We start from the raw sequence: 25324 nt of genomic DNA on the forward strand, positions 1-25324 counted from the left end.
AGTTTTTTTCTTTTTTTCTTTTTTTTCTGAGGCTTCTGAAAACCAACATGAAGAAAGAGGGCCCATTTTAATAAACAATGAAGGATGGATGTTAGAAATTTAGTCAGATTACATTATATCATTAGACCAAATAACTTTATCTTCTTCAAGGCCTATATGTCTTAGGAGACAGGGAAGCCTGTACATGGAAAAATGTAGCTCTGTGTGTACCTGTGCCAATGAATGATTAAGTAATCTTTTTGTTGGGGGGGGGGGGAGGAGAAGAAGGCAAGCATTAATGGAAGATTTTTCTTCTCCTAAAGTAAATTCTTAGATATTGTTTACCCAGTTGGATAGCACTTGAAAATGTCCCAATCGATTTCTGATAATTCAGTCTTGCAAACAACAAGAGGGTGTCTGCTTGCCCTTACTCCATGGTGTTGGATGTCATTCCATCTTATTTTCTGACACTTATTTGAGACCAAGAAAGGATTCATAGTCTCCTGCCTATTGCCAAGAGGTAACAATTGGAACCAGGTCCTCTGATTGCCCACATTCTACTACATTATGATTTGGACAGGGATAGAAGGGCTCTAAGAAAATAAGAAAAGAAAACAAGATAATGGCCAAACAGTGTTTGACAAAACTAAGCAAACCATTTTATTCAATTTTCAAAATCCATCTACAAAACAGGTCTTACCCCGCCCCCCCAAACTGCTTCCATCCCATCTTCTAGACTTTATTAGTAGTGATCCTGGTAAAGGTGATATTTTCTTTTCTTCTTTTTCTAAAAATAAAAAGAATTCAGTGAATAAAACTCTGGTAATTTCCCTATTAATCAACAAGGATAAGAGCAATCTCTATGCAAGATATGAACTTTATAAACACCTGAATTGCATGGATGGTACATTACCAAGACCTTTGTATGAGAAGCCAGGAGCTCTGGAGTGTCTGCTTTATGCCTAGTTGTGTAATTCATCTTTCTGTGCTTGATTCATTTCACTTACAAAATGACAACAGGTTGAACAAGGTGAGTTTTAAGTTCCTTCTAGATCTAGAGATCATCTGTGATCTTTTCCAAATAAATTATTTGCTACTTCCTCTCCAAACAGCAAAGGATTTAAGAAAACCAAACACTGATTAGTTCACAATTTAATCAGCCCAACTTATCGAAGTCATTTTGGGAGGTATCTTTCATAAGCAGCATAGGACATGTCTAAACAAAGGAGTCAATTATCTGTGTAACAGTGCTGGCTTATAGTACAGGTCCCTAAAAGGATCTCTGAAACAGCTGCACAAAACCCCTGAAGCTTGGGAGATTCTACCCCACCCTGGAAACACAGCCCTACTTTAACAGAGTTAAAAGCCAAGTAATAGTCTAGGGAAATGAGCAAACAACAAGAGAAAAAAAAAAGAAAAGAAAAAATTTCTGATGGTAGAAAGCTAATATGGTGATAAGGAAGATCAAATACATACCCTACATGTACATACAAAGTCAAAATTCCTACATACTACATCCAAAGCACGCAGAAAAATAAGAATTGGTCTCAGGCTATGAAGAGATCAAAAGGGATTTTGAAACTCAAATAAAAGAGGTAAAGGAAAATTTGGGAAGAGAAGTGAGAGAGTGATGCAAAAAGAAATATAAAAAGAGAAGAGTATTTTAAAAAGCAAAATTTGTCAAATGGGAAAACAGATACAAAAGATCACTGAGGAAAATAATTTCTTCAAAATTAGAATTGAGCAAATGGAAGTTAAACATGATTTTATAAGAAATCAAGATACAACAAAACAAATTCAAAAGAATGAAAAAATGGAAAACAATGTGAGTGAAGACTTTTATTTGTTAATTTGAAAATCACTTTAGGATCTGGCGTGAAGAATTTAAAAAATTATTTCCTTTATTATAGTTTATATTAAGTATTCTATTTTCAACAATTGAGCATTAAAATTGTCAATGAATATTTATTGTTAGACACAATCCTAAATTTACCTGTAATCAATCCTTATATCTCTGTAACTCTTTTCTTTAGATTTTGGGGTTGCCTTTAGTAGGCAACCAAATGATAAGGTCTAGATTTAGGGAACCAAACACTTTTGAGGAACCAAAGTGTTTCTGAATTTCCCTATCAACTGAGTACATCATCATTCAAGCCTTATCTGAATTAGAAGAAACTTGGGTTTTTAACTCTTTTTTAAAAAATTAATTTTATAATATAACATGTTTTTTTGACAGTACATATGCATAGGTAATTTTTTTTTTAACAACATTATCCCTTGTACTCCCTTCTGTTCCAAATTTTTTCCCTCCTTCCCTCCACTCCCTCCCCTAGATGGCAGGCATTCCCATACATATTAAATATCTTATAGTATATCCTAGGTACAATATATATGTGCAGAATCGAATTTTATTGTTGTTGTTGTTGCAAAGGAAGAATTGTATTCGGAAGGTAAAAATAATCTGGGAAGAAAAACAAAAACAAAAAAATGCTCACAGTTTACACTCATTTCACAATGTTCCTTTTCTGGGTGTAGCTGATTCTGTCCATCATTGAACAATTGGAGTTGGATTAGCTCCTCTCTATGTTGAAGATATCCACTTCCATCAGAATACATCCTCATACAGTATCATTGTTGAAATAATGATCCCCTAGTTCTGCTCATTTCACTCAGCATCAGTTGATGTAAGTCTCTCTAAGCCTCTCTGTATTCCTCCTGTTGGTCATTTCTTACAGAACAATAATATTCCATAACATTCATATACCATAATTTACCCAACCATTCTCCAATTGATGGGCATCCATTCATTTTCCAGTTTCTAGCCATTATGAAAAGGGCTGCCACAAACATTTTGGCACATACAGGTCCCTTTCCCTTTTTTAGTATTTCCTTGGGATGTAAGCCCAGTAGTAGCACTGCTGGGTCAAAGGGTATGCACATTTTGATAACTTTTTGGGCATAATTCCAGATTGCTCTCCAGAATGGTTGAATTCTTTCACAACTCCACCAACAATGCATCAGTGTCCCAGTTTTCCCACAGCCCCTCCAACATTCATCATTATTTGTTCCTGTCATCTTAGCCAATCTGACAAGTGTGTAGTGGTATCTCAGAGTTGTCTTAATTTGCATTTCTCTGATCAATAGTGATTTGGAACACTCTTTCATATGAGTGGAAATAGTTTCAATTTCATCATCTGAAAATTGTCTGTTCATATCCTTTGACCATTTATCAATTGGAGAATGGCTTGATTTCTTATAAATTAAAGTCAATTCTCTGTATATTTTGGAGATGAGACCTTTATCAGAACCTTTAACTGTAAAAATGTTTTCCCAATGTGTTACTTCCCTTCTAATCTTGTTTGCATTAGTTTTGTTTGTGCAAAACCTTTTTAATTTGATGTAATCAAAATTTTCTATTTTGTGATCAATAATGATCTCTAGTTCTCCTTTGGAGACAAATTCCTTCCTCCTCCACAAGTCTGAGAGGTAAACCATCCCATGTTCCTCCAATTTATTTATGATTTTGTTCTTTATGCCTAAATCTTGGACCCATTTTGATCTTATCTTAGTATGTGGTGTTAAATGTGGGTCCATGCCTAGTTTCTGCCATACTAATTTCCAGTTTTCCCAGAAGTTTTTGTCAAATAATGAATTCTTATCCCAAAAGTTGGGATCTTTGGGTTTGTCAAATACTAGATTGCTATTTTTATTCACTATCTTGCCCTGTGAACCTAACCTATGCCACTGATCAACTAGTCTATTTCTTAGCCAATACCAAATGGTTTTGGTGACTGTTGCTTTATAATATAGTTCTAGATCAGGTACAGCTAGACCATCTTCATTTAATTTTTTTTTTCATTACTTCCCTTGAAATTCTCGACCTTTTGTTGTTCCCTATGAATTCTGTTGTTATTTTTTCTAGGTCATTAAAATAGTTTCTTGGGAGTCTGATTGGTATAGCCCTAAATAAATAGATTAGTTTAGGGAAAGTATTGTTATCTTAATTATATTCGGTTGGCCTATTCAAGAGCACTCAATGTCTTTCCAATTATTTACATCTGACTATTTTTGTGGCAAGTGTTTCGTAATTTTGCTCATATAATTCCTGACTTTCCTTTGGTAGATATATTCCCAAATATTTTATACTATGGACCGTTATTTTGAATGGAATTTCTCTTTGTATCTCTTGCTCTTGGATTGTGTTGGTAATGTATAAAAATGCTGAGGATTTATGTGGATTTATTTTGTATCCTGCAACTTTGCTAAAGTTCTGAATTATTTCTAATAGCTTTTTTGCAGAGTCTTTAGGGTTCTCTAAGTACACTACCATGTCATCGGGTTTTTAATTCTATGAGAGATGATTCTTGTTTTTTTTTCCACCTGAAGTTCTGAATTTCTTTCTTCAATTTCTATTTGTTCTCTTTTTTCTTCTCCTTTCTAAAATTTCTCAAAAACAATTTCGTTCCTTCATTTTCTAATTATTCCACTTTTTTTTCTACTGAGTTTTACAACTGGAGTCTACAAACAACCACCATTCTAATACCATTGCAATTAATTAGGTCAAGATCTATTTACATGCCAAGTTGTCTCTGTAAGCTGCTGTAAACTTGAGAAAACTTCAAAGGCATGGTAACTCTATGTTCCAGGAAAATAAAACAATTATGAAGTGGAAGAGATTAACACAAACAAAAGAAAACATCTAATTACCTTGGAATTTTGTAACTGTAGAAATAGAAATGACCATGAGGAAATGACTTATACCTAGCAGGATATATCAAGGATCCATCATGGAAAGTTTGTAGTTGCCCTCAAAAGGGGGACAAAATTTGCAGAGGGAGAGAAGAGAGATTGTCTGAGAGGTATGATAGTGAAAACAGTAAAAGGGACATTTGGGGAAAGGCAAGTAAAGCAGGCTGATTGAAATATTAGATTTGCTGAGTGACATCATGGGAAATAAGGTTGGAAATACTTGTTGGGGATCTGTCTGTGCAAGGCTCAGAATTTGTATTTTATTTCACTGGAGAATAGGGAAGCATTGCAAGTTTGTGAACAAAGAATTTGCTATGTCTTTAGTAGCCACAATACACTTTCTAGTATAATGGCAAAACCATTTGGTGTCAGTAGTCATTGAGAAATCCTAAAGAATTACCAGAAAACCAGTATATGAGGAAATGTTTGTTTTCCTAAAGATCCATATTGTTTTCAATTTTAGAAATTTCTGAAAAGCATCATGATATGGAAGGCTTGCAAACTCATCAAGTCAAAAAGTCATGGTCACCAAGAACTAGCAGGTTATCTCTGAAGGTATCACATCCCCAAAACTAAGAATATCTTTTCTAGCCTTATATAACTACCTTTTTTTCCTCCTTCCTCAATACTTTCATCATACCAACATTCACACAGTTGTTAATGTTCAATTTTCATACTCTTCTTTACTTGACTTGACCCCTATTCAACTTGATCTATTCCAAAGTAAAACTTCTCCTAGTGGAATTTGCACTTTGAACCAAACAATGCAGTCCAAGCAAGAAAAAAATCTTTTTTTTTTAATTTTATAATTATAAAATTTTTTTTGACAGTACATATGAATGAGTAATTTTTTTTTTACAACATTATCCCTTGTTTTCATTTTTCCAAATTTTCTCCTCCCTCCCACTACTCCCTCCCCTAGATGACAGGCAATCCCATACATATTAAATGTGTTATAGTATAACCTAGATACAATATTTGTGTGTAAATCCAATTTTCTTGTTGCATGTTAAGTATTGGATTCCGAAGGTATAAGTAACCTGGGTAGATAGACAGTAGTGCTAACAGTTTACATTCACTTCCCAGTGTTCCTTCTCTGGGTGTAGTTGTTCTGTCCATCATTGGTCAACTGGAAGTGAGTTGGATCTTCTTTATGTTGAAGATAATCCACTTCCATCAGAATATATCTTCATACAGTATTGTTGTTTTAGTGTATAATGATCTCATGGTCCTGCTCATTTCACTCAGCATCAGTTCATGCAAGTCTCTCCAAGCCTCTCTGTATTCATCCTGCTGGTCATTTCTTACAGAGCAATAATATTCCATAACATTCATATACCATAATTTACCCAACCATTCTCCAATTGATGGACATCCATTCATCTTCCAGTTTCTAGCCACTACAAAAAGAGCTGCCACAAACATTTTGGCACAAAAAGACCCCTTTCCCCTCTTTAGTATTTCTTTGGGATATAAGCCCAATAGTAGTACAGCTGGGTCAAAAGGTATGCACAGTTTGATAACTTTTTGGGCATAGTTCCAAATTGCTCTTCAGAATGGCGGGATTTTTTCTCAACTCCACCAAGTCCCAGTTTTCCCACAGCCCCTCCAACATTCATCATTATTTGTTCCTGTCATCTTAGCCAATCTGACAGGTGTGTAGTGGTATCTCAGAGTTGTCTTAATTTGCATTTCTCTGATCAATAGTGATTTGGAACACTCTTTCATTTGAGTGGATATAATTTCAATTTCATCATCTGAGAATTGTCTGTTCATATCCTTTGACCATTTATCAATTGGAGAATGGTTTGATTTCTTATAAATTAGGGTCAGTTCTCTATATATTTTAGAAATGAGACCTTTATCAGGATCTTTAACTGTAAAAATATTTTCCCAATTTGTTACTTCCCTTCTAATCTTGTTTGCATTAGTATTGCTTGTACAGAAACTTTTTAGTTTGATATAATCAAATTCTTTTATTTTGTGATCAATAATGATCTCTAGTTCTCTTCTGGTCATAAATTCCTTCCTCCTCCATAGGTCTGAGAGGTAGACTATTCTCTGTTCCTCTAATCTATTTATGATCTCATTCTTTATGCCTAAGTCATGGACCCATTTTGATCTTATCTTGGTATATGGTGTTAAGTGTGGATCCATATCTAATTTCTGCCATACTAATTTCCAGTTTTCCCAATAGTTTTTTTCAAATAATGAATTTTTATCCCAAATATTGGTATCTTTGGGTTTGTCAAGCACTAGGTTGCTATAGTTGTACCCTTTTTTGTCCTTTGTACCTAATCTGTTCCACTGATTGACTGGTCTGTTTCTTAGCCAATACCAAATGGTTTTGGTGACTGTTGCTATATAATATAGCTTTAGATCAGGTAGACGTAGACCACCTTCATCTGACTTTTTTTTTCATTAGTTCCCTTGAAATTCTCGACCTTTTATTCTTCTATATGAATTTTGTTATTTTTCTAGGTCATTAAAATAGTTTCTTGTGAGTCTGATTGGTATAGCACTAAATAAATAGATTAGTTTGGAGAGTATTGTCATCTTTATTATATTTGCTCGGCCTATCCACAAGCACTCAATGTCTTTCCAATTATTTAAATCTGACTTTATTTTTGTGGCAAGTGTTTTGTAATTTTGCTCATTATAATTCCTGACTTTTCTTTGGTAGATGGATTCCCAAATATTTTATACTCTTGACATTTGTTTTGAATGGAATTTCTCTTTGTATCTCTTGCAGTTGCATTTTGTTGGTGATGCATAAAAATGCTGAGGATTTATGTGGATTTATTTTGTATCCAACTTTGCTAAAGTTGTGAATTATTTCTAATAACTTTTTATTAGAATCTCTAGGGTTCTCTAAGTATATCATCATATCATCTGCAAAAAGTGCCCTTCAACTCTTATGATTGGTACTTGGGCACATCCAGTAGGTTCTCTAGAAAAGTCAAAACAAATACTTATCTAGCACCTAGAAAGAAAAACTCTTTCGTCAGAGTATATAAGGGAGGTGGGAACTTTATAGGGACCAGAGAAACTAGGAGATTGCTGGTAATTTCCAGAACAAAGGGGAGTAGACTCACCTGTCTCTATGAGGTGGGTTCTGCTAAAGCACTCTCCCCAACCAAAAGATAGAAGCAATATTGGAATTTGCTGTGGAAACAGGCATGACTCAGTGAGAAGGTGATAGGAATCTTTCCTTCCATTGGAATCCTGACAGGCCAGCCCTTTGTACATGCAAAGAAATAGATTCTATTGGTTCTCCAGAAGTAGCCCACTTTTTAAAAACCAGCACAATCTGGAAGAAAGATCCTAAAAACCCCTCAAATAGCATACTGTTGGGAAACTAGATCTGTCTGAGGAACACCCTACCATACTGGCCACATTTCTCTTCTGGAAATTATGGCTTTTGGAGGGAATGAAAAACAGCTAATCTGACACCTGCCAGAAATGCATTTCCCACTTTCTAATTATCAGGCAGGAAGAACATCAAGAGGACTCAATGGATACAAGGTGTTGATATGTGTTTCTCCAAATGGAAGTGTTCAATGAAGTTTGGAAAATCAAAACATCTTTTAGCAGTTGGAAAAAAAATAAGAATTCTACAGTCAATCTAATTATCTTTTCATGTGTTCCCTTTTCACATACACTCTCCCCCTAAGTCTCTTCCTTGTGTTGAAGATCAAATGAATGAATGGATTTGGATGAGATAGAACACAGGATCTTGCAGCAGAGGAAGCAGCATTTGTGTAAATCAATAATTTTTAATATTAAGAATATCTTTTCCTAATTAGAGCCAATTTTCTTCCTGTTCTTCCTCCCTCCACCTTTTATCCTTTTCTTCCTCAGTCCTTCTAGATCATATCACCATCCAACTCAGCTAACAATTACGAGACTTTACCCTCATTTTAAGGAAAGACAGGCTTTTTTCCAGTCGTTCCTGGCACATAATAGTCAAAGAAGAAGACAAAATATCCAGTCTAAAGGATTCTGTGTTGGCAATCCCAATTTTTTTATGCCAGGGTATTAAAACATACATTTCCTTTACTAATACAAATATATATATACATATATAAATACATATTATTTAAGGTTGATGTTTGGGTAGAGGGATTGATATTATGTATTGTGATATCATTACTTCTCAGTGAGATTAGAAAAGTAATGCTTAAAAATGTATGTCTAGCAACTTATCAGATTGATCTTTTGCTTTCAAACTAATATAATCAATTCTGGGTATTGAGTGTCTGTCTGTTCTTCTGGAAGAATTATTCTTGTTCTTGAGTATAAGTGAATGAGATAGGAAAAAGGATCATTCAGTTGTGAGAGAATAGGGATTTTCCATACAGGCTAACCTTGTTCAAGACCCCCAAATGGCACAGGAGCAAAGAGGTTGATCCAACCAAGGGGCTTTCTATCTTATGTAATATTTCCATTCCCATTTCATATTCAACCAGCAGGGTGGCGATGGAAGTGAACATCACTCTATTCCTGAGCTCTCTCTTATGAGAATCACTGGGTCTTGGATATTTCTAGTTAAAAGTATTTGTCCACTTTTGGTTTGCTCCTCAAAGCATGGCACTCATCACCTGGGCCAAATCCAGAACCTGTCTCGGCATCAATGGCCTGATCACTCCACTGGGGATGGCGGTTGTAGGTATGAGACAACCCCTCTAAGACTCCCATTGGGGGCCTTGGGCTCCATCCTTCATCACACACACATGAGCAACAACCCCTAAGGGAACCTTTATTCTTCCATCCTTGCACTTGCTTCATTCACTTGGGTGACATTTTTCTTGCTGTCCCTGCCAAGTTCTCCTCCGGGATACCAGGAGTGTGCACTTCCCCCAAGTCTCCCTCCAGACAGAGTTTGCCCACAGGATCCTTCCCCATCCTCAGTAATCTCTCAGCTCCCTTTCATCTCCCTTGACACTGCTCTCACTTCCCAGCTCCTAGAGGGCAACTCTAAGCCAAGTTTTTCCCCGCCAGACACAAAACTGGCAAGACTATCAGCTTCACTTTCTGCTCAGCTTTGCCTCTGCTGGCTTAGCACCTTGTTTCCCAGATTCTGTCTAGAGAGCCTCAAACCCATCCATCTCCATTTCAAGCAGACATATGAATTCTCTGTAGAACCAGGATGAAATACAAACACCTGCTAGAATGGCTTTCTACTAAGTACCCTATCCACTGCAGCTTTGCTTCTCAAGAATCACCCATGTGATAAAATCTTCCTTTTCTCTCTAAGATCTGCCATGCAATCTGAAATGGGTGGGCTGGCTGAAGTCTTTCCCTAATCCCTCCATCCACACATTGGCCCTCTTGAGTTTGTGACCTTACACCTTCACTCCTTGCTTCTTTTATGCAGAAACACATTCCCTTCACTTTCTAAGTTATCTTTCTCCTTTTCCTTGTAGCCCATCATCTGCATCTGGTCAACATCCTGAGACCTTCTGGTTTGATGCTGAAGTCATTGGTAAATTCCCATGGATAATTTTAAATCTTACTGTTAAAACCCCTTTCTTTCTTCCTCTTGGATTTAGCACTGCACTTCTTCCTCCAGGCCTTCTGGATGAGTCTTGTGACCCCCTTCCTCTGGTTCTCCAGAGTGACCCAAAAAGTGTTTTTTGTTTTTTTACCTTTGCCTTTCCATTGACTTCCCCTTCTACCTACAGGTCTCAAACTCCAGACTGGCTTGCTGACAGTAATGTCTAGTAATGGCCCCAAGAGCTGCTTCAGTCTGCTTCAGCTCTACTCCATCCCTTCTCCTAACAGTTCTCCGGAAGCTGCCTGTCAAAGGGGCCTCCTGAAATGCTTCAGGTTCTCTCCGGCTCTGCCACTGCTTCTAATCTGCTTCAGTCTGGGACAAAATGGCTTGAGTGGGTCTGCCTTCTGTAGATCTGCTACGCAGGCCATTGCATGCCTGAAAATATGTTCAGCAACATCTTCTCCTCTTGTGATTGGTACTCGGCAGATCCAGCAGTTTTGTGGAATAGCCAAGACGAGTACTTGTCTAGTAGCTATAATGGCATGAAGATACAAGTGGAGAAACCCTCTAGTTGTAGCTCATAAGGGAGGTGAGCATTTTATAGCAACCAGAGAAACTGGGATATGGCTTGAAAATTTCCTCATGAACAAAGTTCAATGGACTCACCAGATCTCTGATTTGGGCTCTGCTACTGCACTCTCCTCAATCAAATGATGCATTGATGGAATTGGGAGAAAAGGGAATGCATAAATCAGTAAGCTCCTCTTAGAAATTCTTCCTTTGAGTGGAATCCTGACAGACCATCCCTTTGCATATTCAAAAAAAAATGCATTGTATTGTTTCTCCAGACATTTTCCTTGCTGTCCCTTCCAAGTTCCCCTGCTTATCTGGGGAATGAAGAAATAGCTAACTTGACACCTGCAAGATGTGTGCATTACCCACCACTTAATTATCAACCAGGTGTGTTTTTTCCAAATGGATGTTTTCAATGAACTTTGGAAAATCCAAATAGATTCTCTAGGCTTTCATGTCTAATAGCAGTTGGAAAGAAACTTCTAAGAATTCTCTGGTCAATCCCATTATCTTTTTGTGTGTTCACTTTTAACTTGCTCTTTCTCCCTAAGCCTCTTCCTTGGGCTACAGATCCAATGAATGAATGGATTTGGGTGAGAGAGAGGAACAAAAGATCTTGTAATAGGGGAGACAACATTCCTGTATATCAAATACTTTAAATAACAGGGATGGCTTGACTTATTTGAAACAGTCAATATTTTTCCTCCTCCTCCTCCTCCTTTCTCCTCTTCTTCCTTCTTTTCCTCTAGCCTTCTCTCCATGTCACCACCATTCCACGCCCTACAAACTACATTTCTTTGGCCTCAGATGGGGCTTTTTCAGTTAGTGATCAAAGAAAAAAGAAAAGGAACTCAGTCTAAAGACTGTTTGCAATCCCAGTTCTTTGATCCCTGGAGTTTTTTTTTTGTCACATTTATATGTATTTACACACGCATTTCCTATATATATATATATATATATATATATATATATATATATACACATATGGGTATACACACACACACACACATATATATATATATATACATACACACATGCATACATACATACATACACACATATTTAAATACTGATATATGGATGGAGAAATTGATGTTATCTATTTACTGTGGTACCATTAATTTACAATGTGATTACAAAAGGAATGCCTGAAAATGTTTCTATCAACTTATCAGTTGATTCACTGATGTGATCTTTTGCTTTCAAATTAATATAATAAGTTCTGGTATTAAGTGTCTGTCTATTCATTTGGAGGAATTCTTAAAATTCTGGAGTACAAGTGAATGAGACAGAAAAAGGGTCATTTGCTCAATGTGAGAGAAGGGGGATTTTCCACACATGCAGCCTGCTCAAGTCCTTAAATAGACAGGAAAGCAGAAAGTTTGATACAGAGAAGGGATTTCATATCTTAACAATATTTCCATCAGAATTTTACATTCAACCAGCAGAGTGGGGATGGAAATGAATGTCTATTACTGAGCTCTCTTTCATGAGAGTCATTGAGTCTTAGAGATCTCTCCTTTTGAATGTTTCTCTCCTTTTGATTTGTTCTTAAAGCATGTCACTCATCATCAGGTCAAGATCCAGGAATGTTAATGGGAATCAGTTATCCTGATTGCTCAACTAGGAATGAAAGGTGTGTCACGAGACAACCTCTCAAAGACTCCCATCTTTGTCCACATGAGTTACAAGCTCTAAACTCTGGAGGGGGCCAGAGAGCCTTCAGCCCAGAGAAAAGGAACCACACAGCCCTTAGCTTGTCTCAAGAACAGATGAAAAGAAATGGCCCAGGAAGAAAGCAGCACATCCCTAGTTGGCCACAAATGGCTGTGAAGAGCAGAGGTGATGAAGAATAATGAGATATAATCATTATATATGTAGATTATATATATATTAGATATAATTAAAATAATTAGATTAGATATACATTAAAATAATCTCCCTAAAACAGGACAATTCAAAACAGTCTTACTGGTCCATCCACTCTTTAACAGTCCAGAAGGAAAATGCCTTGTTATGTCTCATTTCTTAGCTCTTAGCAACCCTTCATTCTGTTGAACCATGGAGAGAAGGAAACACCCCGACCATGCCTTATGATGTCATCAATGGACCCCTCCTCCCATAGGAGCCAGGGCATAGATTCTTTTTTTTTTTTTTTTTTTTTTCCTGAGGCTGGGATTAAGTGATTTGCCCAGGATCACACAGCTAGGAAATGTTGTGTCTGAGATCAGATTTGAACTCGGGTTCTCCAGAATTCAGGGCTGGTGCTCTATCCACTGCGCCACCTAGCTGCCCCAGGGCATAGATTCCTATTGGATGTGGCTTCTGGGGCTCAAGGAAGCCAGATCTAGATACCCTGAGCCTCTCTGGCTTTCACCTCCTGGTCTTCTCAGGAGCCTTGAACTCCATCCTTCATCACTCACACACGTGTGCAATGCCCCCTAAGGGAACTTTTGCTTTTCCAGCCTTGAACTTGCTTCATTCACTTGGGTGACATTTTCCTTACTGTCCCTTGCCATATTCTCCATTGGGACACCAAGAGTCTGCACTGCACCCAAACAACACCTCCCTCCAGAGGTTTGCTCCCCATCCTCTGTCATTTCTCTGCTCCCTTTCTTCTCCCTTTGCACTGCTCTCAATTCTCAGCCCCTAGAGGACAAATCCAGACCAAGTTTTTCCCAGCAGGACACTGTCAAGACCACCATCTTCACTTTCTGCTGACCCTTGCCTCTGCTGGCTTGGCACATCGTTTCCTAGATTATGTCTTGGGAGCTCCAGGATGAAATACAATCCTCATTCATGGGCTAGAATGACTTTTCTACACAGTGCCCTAATCTATCCCTCTTGGCTTCTCAAGAATCACTCAGATGATGAATCTTCCCTTCTTGTTCACTAGGAATTGCCATGCAGTCTGAAATGGGTGGGTTGGCTGAAGTCTTCCCCTACATCCCACCACCCACTTTGACCCACCCACCACACATTGACTCTCGGAGATTTGACCTTACACCTTCACTCCTTGCTTCCTTTACGCACAAACGACATTCCCTTTACTTTCTAAGTTATCCTTCTTTTTCTTGTAGCATCTGTTTAACTTTCTGAGACCTTTGGGTTTGATGCTCTGAAGTCATTGATCAATTCCCATGGACAATACTGAACCTTATTGTTAAAACTCATTTATTTCCCCTTCTTGGGCTTAGCACTGCACTTCTTCCTCCAGGCCTTCTGGATGAATCTTGTGACCCCACTTCCTCTGGTTCTTCCAAATGACCTAAAGGTGTTTTTTGTTCCTTGAAATTTCTATCAACTTCCTCTTGCACCTAGAGGTCCCGAATTTCAGAGAAAAGTCCTGCCAAGACCATCAGTCCCTGGCTTGCTGAGAGTAATGGCCTCAGGAGCTGCTTCAGCTCTACTCCATCACTTCTCCTACTAGGAGTTCCTGGGGAGGCTGCCTGTCACTGGGGCTCCCTAACATGTGCTGCAGGTTCTCTCTGGCTCTGTCACTGCTCCCAATCTGTCTCAGCCTGGCACAAAATGAATCGATTGTCTCTGCCTTCTGTGGATCTGGCACACAGGTCATTACCTACGTGAAAATGTGTTAAGCAAAATCCCTTCAAGTCTAGTGATTGGTACTTGGCAGATCCAGCAGTTCTCCCTTTTGTGGAATAGCCGAGCTAAGTAGTTATGTAACATAGAATGGCATGCAGATACAAGTGGAGAAACCCCCTGGTTGGAGCCCTCCATTTAGCACATACAGGAGGTGAGCACTTTATGAGGGCCAGAGAAACTAGGAGATGGCTTATGAATTTTCCTATGAACAAAGAGCGATGGATTCACCAGGTCTCTATGAGGCAGCCTCTGCTAACGTGCTTTTCCCAGTAAAATATCACAATGATGGAATTTGCTGTGGAAATAGAGACATGACTCAGTGAGAAGCTGATAGGAATCCTTGCTTTGACTGGAATCCTGATAGGTCACCGTTTGTACATACAAAGAAATGGATTCTATTGGTTCTCCAGAAACAGCAGCCCACTTTCTCAAAACCAGCACAATCTGGAAGAAAAGTTCTAGACCCCCTCAAATAACAGACCACTGGAAAAATTAGGACCATCCTACCATATCAGCCAAATATTTCTCTTCTGAAGATAAAGACTCATTTGGGGACTGGAAAACAGCTAATCTGATACTCGAAAGAGATGCATTTCTCACCTTCTAATTATCAACCAGGGAGAATATCAAAAGGACAGAGCTGTCAGTGGATACAAGGTGTTGATATGTTTCTCCAAATGGACGTGATTGATGAACTTTGGAAATCCAAACAGATCTTCTAGGCTTTCTCTGTCAAGTAGCAGTTGGAAAAAAAAACAAAAAAAAACAACTTCTAAGAATTCTACAGTCAATTCAATTATCTTGTCATAATTCCCTTTTTAACATACTCTTTCACCATAAGCCTCTTCTTTGGGCTGCAGAGCAAATGAATGAATGGATTTGGGTGAGATGGGGGAACACGGGATCTTGCAACAGGGGAGGCAGCATTTGCATATATCAATAATTTTAAATATCAAGAATATCTTTTCCTAACTGGGGCCAATTTTTACTTTATTCCTTCTTCCTCCCTCTACCTTTTTTTCTTCTCTTCCTCACCCCTTCTCTAGATCACATCACCATCCAACTGGGCCAATAATTGAGCCTCATCTTAAGGAAAGACAGGTCTTTCCCTGCAAGGAATGGTCAAAGGAGAAAGAAAAGAAAAACAGTCTGAAGGACACATACAAACAGATATTTACATTTGGTTGTTGGATAGGGGGATTGATGTTATATATTGTGATCCTTTTAATTCTCTTAATTATTCTTTTAATTATTTCCTATTCATCCTGTATATAATTTATGCATATTTTCTCATTGTCTCTCCCCCATTAAATTGTGAGTTCTTAGAAGGCACAGACTGCTTTTTGTCTCATTTTTTTGCCCCCGGAACTTAGTGCAATACCTGGCACATAGTAGGTGTTTAATAAATGTCTTGTTGCTATTGTTTAGTCATTCAAGTCATGGAAAACTCTTGGTGGCCCTATAGTATTTATTTGGCAAATACATGACTAATAGAAAATTACAAAGAGGAGAGGTTGAAGGAATAATGAATTAACTTTTAGATTTGTTAGTTTTGAGATTTTATGAAAAATCTAGCTTACAATATCCAGTAAGAGCTAGAGATATAAAATTGAAGTTTAGAAGGAAGCTTAGGTTTGGTTAAATAGACTTGAAAATTGTCATTTTTAGTAGATGGAAGCTGAGGTCATTAAGCAAAGTAGCACTAGAGAGACTGGAAAAAAGGCCCAGGTGACATTCAAATTTAATTGGTATGGCCTAAGCAAAGCTCCAACAAAGGAGATGGAAAAGAAGTGATCACACAGATAGAAGGCAAAAAAATGTAAGCAACATGATTGAAGCCTAGAGAGAAGAAAATATCAACTTGGAGAATGTGATTGACCCAGTCAAAGGCTACTGAGAGGTCTAGAAGATGAGAATTTTAAAAAGTTCATTGAATTGGACAATTTTTTAAAAAGTGTGGTAAGTCTGGAGAGGGCTCCTAGGTGACTTTGTAGTGGATAGAATGCAGGGCTTGGAGTCAGAGACCCGAGTTAATATCTAACTTCAGACATTAGCTGTGTGACCTTGAACAAGTTTGCCTCTGTTTCTTCATGTGAAAAAATGAACTGCAGAAGGAAATGGCGAACCACTCCAGTACTTTTGCCAAGAAAACTCCAAATGGGATCACAAAAACATGATTGAACAATGACTGAACCACCACCACAATTTTTGAGAGGGCAATTTCAGCTGAATTTTGAGGTCACATATGATATGACTGAGAGTTAAAGGGAAAGGAAGGAGATCCTCTGATTACATATAACCAACTCTCACAGTTTTTCCATAAAAGGAAGGGGAAATATAGGATGATAGCATTAACAAAACATAGGATTAACATAAGACCTATTATATCAAGAAAATGGGAAAAAAAGAATAAAAAGGTAAAGAATAAAAAAAAATAAAAGGGAACTTTTATTTCCAGGTTCCATATAATAGTATTAAGCAGTAACCATCACTTTTTTTCTTTTTCTTTTCTTTTTTTTTTTTATTAAAGCTTTTTATTTACAAAACACGTGTATGGATAATTTTTCAACATTGACCCTTGCAAAACTTTCTGTTACAAATTTTTCCCTCCTTCCCCCATCCCCTCCCTGAATGTTAGGTAGTCCAACACATTTTATTTTATTTTTTTCTTTTTCTGAGGCTGGGGTTAAGTGACTTGCCCAGGGTCACACAGCTAGGAAGTGTTAAGTGTCTGAGGCCAGATTTGAACTTAGGTCCTCCTGAATTCAGGGCTGGTGTTCTATCCACTGCACCACCTAGCTGCCCCTCCAACACATTTTAAATGTTAAAATATATGTTAAATCCAATATATTTATACATATTTATACAGTTATCTTGCTGCACAAGAAAAATTGGAGAAAGAAAAAAAAAACCTGAGAAAGAAAACAAAATGCAAGCAAACAACAGAAAGAGTGAGAATGTTATGTTGTGGTCCACACTCAGTTCCCACAGTCCTCTCTCTGGGTGTAGATGGCTCTTTTCATCACTGAAAAATTGGAACTGATTTGCTTCACCTCATTGTTGAAAATGGCCACATCCATCAGAATTGATCATCATATAGTATTGTTATTGAAGTCTATAATGATCTCCTGGTTCTGCTCATTTCCCTCAGCATCAGTTCATGTAAGTTTGTCCAGGCCTTTCTGAAATCCTCCTGCTGGTCATTTCTTACAGAACAATAATATTCCATAATATTTATATACCACAATTTATTCAGCCATTCTCCAATTGATGGACATCCACTCAGTTTCCAGTTTCTAGCCACTACAAAAAGAGCTGCCACAAACATTCTTGCACATTAAAATCTCTTTGGGATACAAACCCAGCAGTAGCACTGCTGGGTCAAAGGGTATGCACAGTTTGATAACTTTTTGAGCATAGTTCCAAACTGCTCTCCAGAATTAACCATCACTTAAAAAAAAAAAGAATTTAAAATACATAGATAAACAATTGGCTAATATGATTGAGAAAGAGAGAAGAAAACCAAATTGCCATAACTAATTTGGCGATTCCCCAATTGATGGGCATTAATGTTTCAAGGGATATGGAAAAATTGGGACACTGTTGGTAGAATTGTGAACTCATCCAACCATCTTGGAGACCATTCTGGAATTATGCCAATGAGTTATAAAAAACTATAACTTTTGAAACAAGCAACATCACTATTAGGTCTATTTACTAAGGTGAACAGGCAAAAAGGAAAATAATTATATTTTATTTTTATATTTTAGAACATAATATGCATATCAGATCTTTTATGACAGAACTAGAAATTAAGGGGATGTCCATCAATAGGGGAATGGCTAAACAAGTTGGGATATATGATTGTGAAGGAATGTTATTACTGTGGTGTAAAATGAATTTGAGGGGTCAGCTAGGTGGTGCAGTGGATAGAGCACCAGCCTTGAATTCAGGAGGACCTGAGTTCAAACCTGGTCTCAGATACTTGGCACTTCCTAGCTGTGTGACCCTGGGCAAGTCACTTAACCCCAGCCTCAGGGGAGGAAAAAAAGAAATTAATTTGATGACTTTTAAAAAAACATGAAAAGGCTTGCTTGAAATAGTGAAGAGCAGAGTGATCAGAACTGTGAGAATGTTGTACACACTAACAGCAATATTGTTCTAAGGACGACTTTGGATGACTAAATTATCTTTAGTACTGTACTCAAATTAGCTACAAAGGAACTATGAAGGAAGATGTAGAAAAAGAAGTAATAAATAAGAGTTTGTGTAGTACGGTTTTGTAACGGACCCCAGCAGGGCCTCTGTTTGTAGTTAGGGGCAGGGGGAGAATAACGAGTTGTTGCTGCCCATCAGAGCAAGTGCTGGAGAGTCGGAATGTAGTAAACAGCACACGGTTAACTCCACACCAGGTGCAAGGAGCTTGGGTCCTAGTAGACGAGATGCCAGGAAACTTGCTATTCCTTGTTCTCAGAATTTGGCCAACGGTTAAGAACTGAACATCTCCCTTGGGAGGGTCTAGTCAATAGGAAAAAGTAAACATCTCTTCCCCCAACCCCTACATGGTCCTATAAAATACCCATCCTGCAGCATCCCTTACTAACCAGTCCCCTACTGCTGCTTGTCCCCCGCTGCTTTATACCGAAACAAAGCATTTTCTCACCTGCTCTCCCGGCATTTCTATGGGCTCGGAAACTGCTGGGGCAGAGCTTCAGGGCAGGCCCCTCGGGCTCCTCCTCCTTCCCCTGAGTGCTCTCACCAAGATCAGTACTCCCTACCTTCCTCCTAGTTTCCCTATCCCTTTCTCCCACTGGTCTCTCTGACTTTGGGTCCTCTTGCGGGAGTCTCCGCCCCAGAAGCGGGGGTTGGAGAGGCTTGAAGGGGGGGTGTGTCCCGTGCAGTCCGCCTTCCTACATACCGAGGGACCCCAGGCTGGAATGCACTTTTCTTTTCCCGTATTGGACCTTTGAGCGATCTTCAGCGATGGGACACGGCGCCCCTCCCCCTCTGACTCCCCCGGGATGTTGTCTGATCTGGGGTCCTCCTGCCCCGAGAGTGACTGCCCAGCACGCACCTTGTGCAGTAATTTGCCGGGCAAGATGGGAAGAGGAAAAGTGTGACTTTCTTTTGTAACACCGCCGAGCCCTGTACGCTTTAGAAAATCAGGGAAGGGGATGTCTTTGGACATACCCCCTTCTTTCCCCTCATGCTCCGAGATCTGGACTCTGGCATCCTCCTCCCCCTCCCCACCGGCTCTCCCTCTCCGGCGTCACTCTCAGACCCCCGATTTCTTCCCCTCATGGTTTCTGGTCCTGCAACCGCAAACCTGAAGCAATTCTGCCGCCGCACCCTCCTCCTCCTCCTCCTCCTCGGGGAGCCTGGCAGGGCAGCACCCGCAGATTAACCTCCGCACTCACCGGGGCCCCAGTAGCCCTTCTTGCCCCACGTAGCTCTGCTCTAGTAACCTTACCTGGGCCCAGCAGTCCCTCCCCTGCGCCCTGCTCTCCCCCCCCCCCCCCCAGACTTCGTGCAGCCCTCCCTCAGCCTCCCTGTGAGGGCTCAGACGGAGGGTCCCGGGAGGTCCCCCTGGTGCGAGGTATAGGTGCACACAGGTGCGTCCAGGCTTCTGCAACCCCAAGGGCGTGGACCGGCCCGCCCCCTGCACTGGGGACCGCGCTAGCGACAGCAGACAACTATACCAGCATCTCTCCAGGCAGGGGCCCCGGGTCTGTGCGCTCCAGCATGTGGGAAAGTTCCCGCTGGGGGAGGGGGTGAAGCAGCATCGCCCCCACGGGGGTGGGGCGGACTGAAGGACCGCCCAGATTCCCAGAGAGAGAGGGGAGATGAGAGACCAATGATGTGTACCAACATTAAATATTAAGCAGAATGAATATATGTAGCAAGCAGAGGAAAGTTGTGTGGTCTGAATAAAGGTTTTTGGAGATTAGAAAACAGAAAAAGGAAAGGATATAGAAGAGAACATGAAAGGCAAGAAAGGTTTGGGTTTTCAAACCACAAGAGAGATATACAAAAAAATGAATATTTAAGCATGTTTAGAAGGTTTAAGGAAGTTACAGAAAGCTAGGAGAAAACTGACATTTATTTGGATTCTTTCCACGACTGAGAAATCCCTATTTGCATTAAATTACTTAAGTGTAATATTTGGGGTAGATTACTGTCACTTTAAAAAATCCTTAACTGTAGATTGGCTGGAAATAGTGAATCCCATAACATGGAAATGTGATCAAATCAGTTATGGTCACACATTTTATTTCAAATTTATTTGGAAACATTCGCCAGAATCTCCAAAAACTTGAAAAAGGTCCCTTAAACTCCCCTTTAAGAACTGCTTGTTGTGGCCTTTAAAGTGACAAGGCAAAGGCAAAGAAGGATCAGAGGATTAGAGAGAAGGCTCAGGCTTTGGTCATTGTTTTCATAGAAGAACCATCGCTCCCATCTCACTGACTGTTGCTTTAAATGTAAGAAGAATGGACAAGGATCTCTAGATTGGTCTCAGGTGATTGTGTCCATGGAAGCCTCCTGGATTCTGTCCCCTCTGTAACCAGGAGTGACACTGGAAACAGCCCTGTGAATGGTGCAGGAGGCATGAAGCTACTGACTCATCTGACACCCTCAATACTCAGACTGACCGGGCCCTTGGGGAAGCCTGGATCCCTCCTTGAACATCTCTCTGGCTGAACCAAGGGTGATTTGGAACTTTAAGAGTAAGTCTATCCTGATGTCCCAAATCCTCCTATTTTTATGTAGATGAAAAACATGACTCTGTCAGGGTATCCTTGTCTAATTCCCAAGCCCAGACTCTCATTCTATGGGCTACTTTTCCAAAGCCCTGCATCCAGTTGCTTTCCCGCCTTCAGTCAGTAGCAGCTACAGCCCTCTTATTAGATGAGGTTTCCAAGATAGCTCTTGGACAGTTCCTTACTATCTATACACTACATTGGGTCCAGGGCATTCTAGAGGTAAAGGGATCTCACTGGTTCTCTAGTGAGAACCTAACCTGATCCCAAGCCTTCCTCCTTGACTCACCCAGCCTTACCCTAAAGACCTGTCCCACCTTCAATCCTGCTGCACTACTCCCACTCTTACAAGGCTCATCCCTTGATCAGGACTGTGAAGAAACCGTCTGAAACCAGGTCTAAATGATTCTCCTTTCCCCTTGATGCTCCCTGGTTTACTGAAGGCTTTAGCTTTATGCTAATGAGACCACTGAGTTGGGCACTCAGCCCCTCTGTTCCTGCCCCAAAAACTGAACTTATAGCTTTAACAAGGGTCCTTATATGGAGGAAGTATTAAATGCTTCAATAAATAAGCTTCTTTTTCATATTCTCCATATTCATGGAGCTACTTGGAAAGAACAAGGCATCCTCTGCTCCAGTGGGTCCCTTGTTAAACATGGTCCTCAAATTATGGACCTTCTCATTATCTTTTTAAGGTTTCTGTCATACATTGTAAGGGACACCAAATTGTCCCATGGCAACCAGACTGCTGCCCAGGCTTCCCAGAATGCCATCTTAGGACTTTCTTTCATCTTCCCCACTCTCCTCTTAAAACCTCTTCCCACTTCCCTTCCAAGGTTAGCTGCTTCTCCTACATATACTCAAAAAGAACTTGATATAGCCAGAATTAAGGGTTTCATCTCTCTGATTCTGGCTTACTTATAGATTCCACTGTTCCATGTTTATTACCCAGCTTCTATAAGGAAAGCTTCTCCATTCCCTCTGTCCTTTACTTCTAGTGAGCAACAACATCCTAACCTTACTGTCTGTGGGCTCTATTCTGGCAATTCTAACTCCATAAGGGTAGTCATCTTAAAAGTTTGGGGAAAGATTGCTCTAAATTTCATTAGTTATCTTTTAAAATACTCAAACTGCATAATATGCTTGCGGTCTAAAACTTTGTGCATCCCTATGGACCTTTCTGCTGAGCTTGGCAAACTCTGGATTATCTTTCCAGGACTTTCCAGGTCTCTTAAATTCTCCCCCTTCTCACCAGATGTCTCATTCATTTTGGTTTCTAACAAATACTAAAGATGAGACTCCCATGAGCAACCTCTTTAGGAATTCATATCAACAACTACTTTTCCTGCAAAGCATTTCCTATGATGAAGTAGCAGCTGCCTTTTCAGCATCTCAGAAAGCATATTGAAGATCTCCTGTGTGCCCCGCTCTTGGTCCCTGGTCAACTTGAAATAGTTACAGATGACACGGCCTACATCCCTATTCACTGACTCCCATTACCTTTCCCAAAACAAAAAGTGGGGAAATGGAACAGGCCTCAGCAGAGCCTCTGTTTGTAGTTAGGAGCAAGGGAAGAAAAACAAGCTACTCTTGCTCACCAGGTTAAGTGCAAGGAGCTTGTGTTGTGGTAAACAGTAAAAGAAAATTTGTGGCTTTATAGTGAATCATTTCTCTTGTATGTTGTGTAATATACATGGAAATGATCTGTCTTTTTATATGTAACCTCAAAATTGATTGAAAAAAATTTTAATTGAGAAAAAAATTGGCTCAAAATCAAAAACAATGAAACTCAATAATCCAGTGTTAGATAATATGAATCACTTAAGAAAAAAAAATTCCCTATTCTATAAGAACTTCTAGGAAAACTGGAAAGCATTATGGAAGAAATTAGGCTAAGATCTTACATTTGGTTCCTTGATAATTTCAAAATGGATCTATGACCTTACCTAGAAGAGAAACAGGTCATATCTATACTTAGCTTTGGGTAGGAACTAGATTATTCACCAAAAAAGGGAGAGAAGTTAATACAAAAGGAACACTAGACACTTCTGATTACACAATATTGATAAGGTTCAGTACAGTTCAATTTAATGCATTTAGGAGTAGGAAGTTGGGGGTGAAAAAAGCCATTCCCCAAAAAACAAATGGTCAAAAGGATTAACAATAAAAACAAATTGTTCTTGAAAGCATTTTGAATTGTTAATGACTATATGAAAGAATTCTCCAGATCATTTATAGTAAGAGAAATGAAAAGCAAAACAATACTGTTTCATCTCACACATCCCCAAATTACCAAAAGATGACCCAAAATAGGAATAGTAAATATTGAAGGAGTTGTGGGAAGATAAGCACACCAGTTAATTACTGGTAGAGTTGTATAGCAGCACAAACATTTTGGAAGCCAATTTGTAATTATTCATACTCTTTGGCTGTGAATAGTACTATTAGTCATACCTTTAAGGAAGTCATTGAGGAGAAGAAAATCCCTATATTCACCAAACTATAGCAGAAGCAGGAAGCTAGATGACACAGTGGATAGAGCTCCAATCCTGAGGTCAGCCTCAAATAGGGTTGGAAACACTGAATAGCTAGGTGACCCTCAATTATAAATGAACAGGAGAAGAAAAGGGCAAACCACTGTAGGATTTTTACTTAAAAGAAGCCAAAATGCCACCCAAATGAGGTCATGAAGAGTCAGGGAAGACTGAAACAATTTGACAATTAAAAAAAAAAAAATTTATAGCAGAATTGTTCAAAGCAGCCAAGTGCTGAGAACAAGAAGATGCTCATTGATTTAAAAATAACTAAACAAACATTGACATATTAATAGAATAGAATGTCTTTGTATTAAGTAATTACAAAGAAGATGAATAAATAGAAGAATGAACTTAGATGAAATGATATAAAATGAAGTAAGCAGAGTCTGGACAATACGCTATACAATGACTGTAGAACTGAAAATATAAAGAAAACAACACAAAATATTTTTTTAAATGAATCACAGAATTCTAAAAAACAAATCCCAAACAAACAACTCAAAGAAGAAAAGATCTGCCCACCTTATTCCTTTTCAGAGGAGAGAATCTACAATGGGGAATGCTGAATGTTTTCAAACATCTTCAATGTACTTATGAAATTTTCCTTATTTTTTCCTTTTTCTACCTATGCTTTTCTTTTCTTTTTCTTTCTTTCTTTTTTTTTTTTTTTTTCCTAAGGCAATTGGGGTTAAATGACTGCCCAGGGTCACACAGCCAAGTGTCTGAGATCATATTTGAACTCAGGGCCTCCAGACTTCAGGGCTGGTGCTCTATCCATTGTACCACCTAACTGCCCCTTTTCTACCTATTCTAATTCTTTCTCCTTTTTTCCTTCTTCCCTCTCTTACTTTTTCTTCCTTCCTTCCTTCCTTCCTTCCTTCCTTCCTTCCTTCCTTCCTTCCTTCCTTCCTTCCTTCCTTCCTTCCTTCCTTCCTTTCTTTCTTTCTTTCTTTCTTTCTTTCTTTCTTTCTTTCTTTCTTTCTTTCTTTCTTTCTTTCTTTCTTTCTTTCTTTCTTTCTTTCTTTCTTTCTTTCTTTCTTTCTTCCTTCCTTCCTTCCTTCCTTCCTTCCTTCCTTCCTTCCTTCCTTCCTTCCTTCCTTCCTTCCTTCTTTCTTTCTTTCTTTCTTTCTTTCTTTCTTTCTTTCTTTCTTTCTTTCTTTCTTTCTTTCTTCTCCCTTTTCATTTTTAAGACTAACAATTTGATTTTCCTTTTTCCTTTTTCTAGTCAAATTAACCAAGGGTTTATCTATTTTGTTGGTTTTTTTTGTAGAACCAACTCTTAGTTTAATGTATTAATTCAATAGTTTTTTTATTTTCAATTTTATTCATCTCTCCTTTTATTTTAGAATTTCAAGTTTAGTGTTTGGTTGGGAGTTTTTAATTTGCTCCTTTTTTTAGCTTTTTTAGTTGCAAGCCTAATTCATTGATTTTCTCTTTCTTGATTTTATGCAGATAGGCCTCTAGAGATATGAAATTTCCCCTTATTACCGCTTTGGCTGCATCCTACACATTTTGGTATGTCATCTCATTATTGCCATTCTCTTGGGTGAAAGTATTAATTGTGTCTATGATTTGCTGTTTCACCCATTCATTCTTTAGGATGAGATTATTTAGTTTCCAATTAC

The 25324-nt window shown here is 38.8% G+C and overlaps 1 long non-coding RNA gene across 1 annotated transcript; it reads right to left on the bottom strand.

The window, feature by feature from the left end:
- Window positions 1–678: 678 nt before the first annotated feature.
- LOC141553482 (uncharacterized) lies at window positions 679–19529 on the bottom strand. The gene is made up of 3 exons (XR_012485472.1): window positions 19068–19529; window positions 15005–15133; window positions 679–766 (listed from the first exon to the last, which is right to left on the bottom strand). It is a non-coding gene; the product is annotated as an uncharacterized LOC141553482 (long non-coding RNA).
- Between the last annotated feature and the right edge of the window lie 5795 nt (window positions 19530–25324).

Source organism: Sminthopsis crassicaudata, chromosome 2, assembly GCF_048593235.1.
Source record: "Sminthopsis crassicaudata isolate SCR6 chromosome 2, ASM4859323v1, whole genome shotgun sequence".
NCBI lineage: Eukaryota > Metazoa > Chordata > Mammalia > Dasyuromorphia > Dasyuridae > Sminthopsis > Sminthopsis crassicaudata.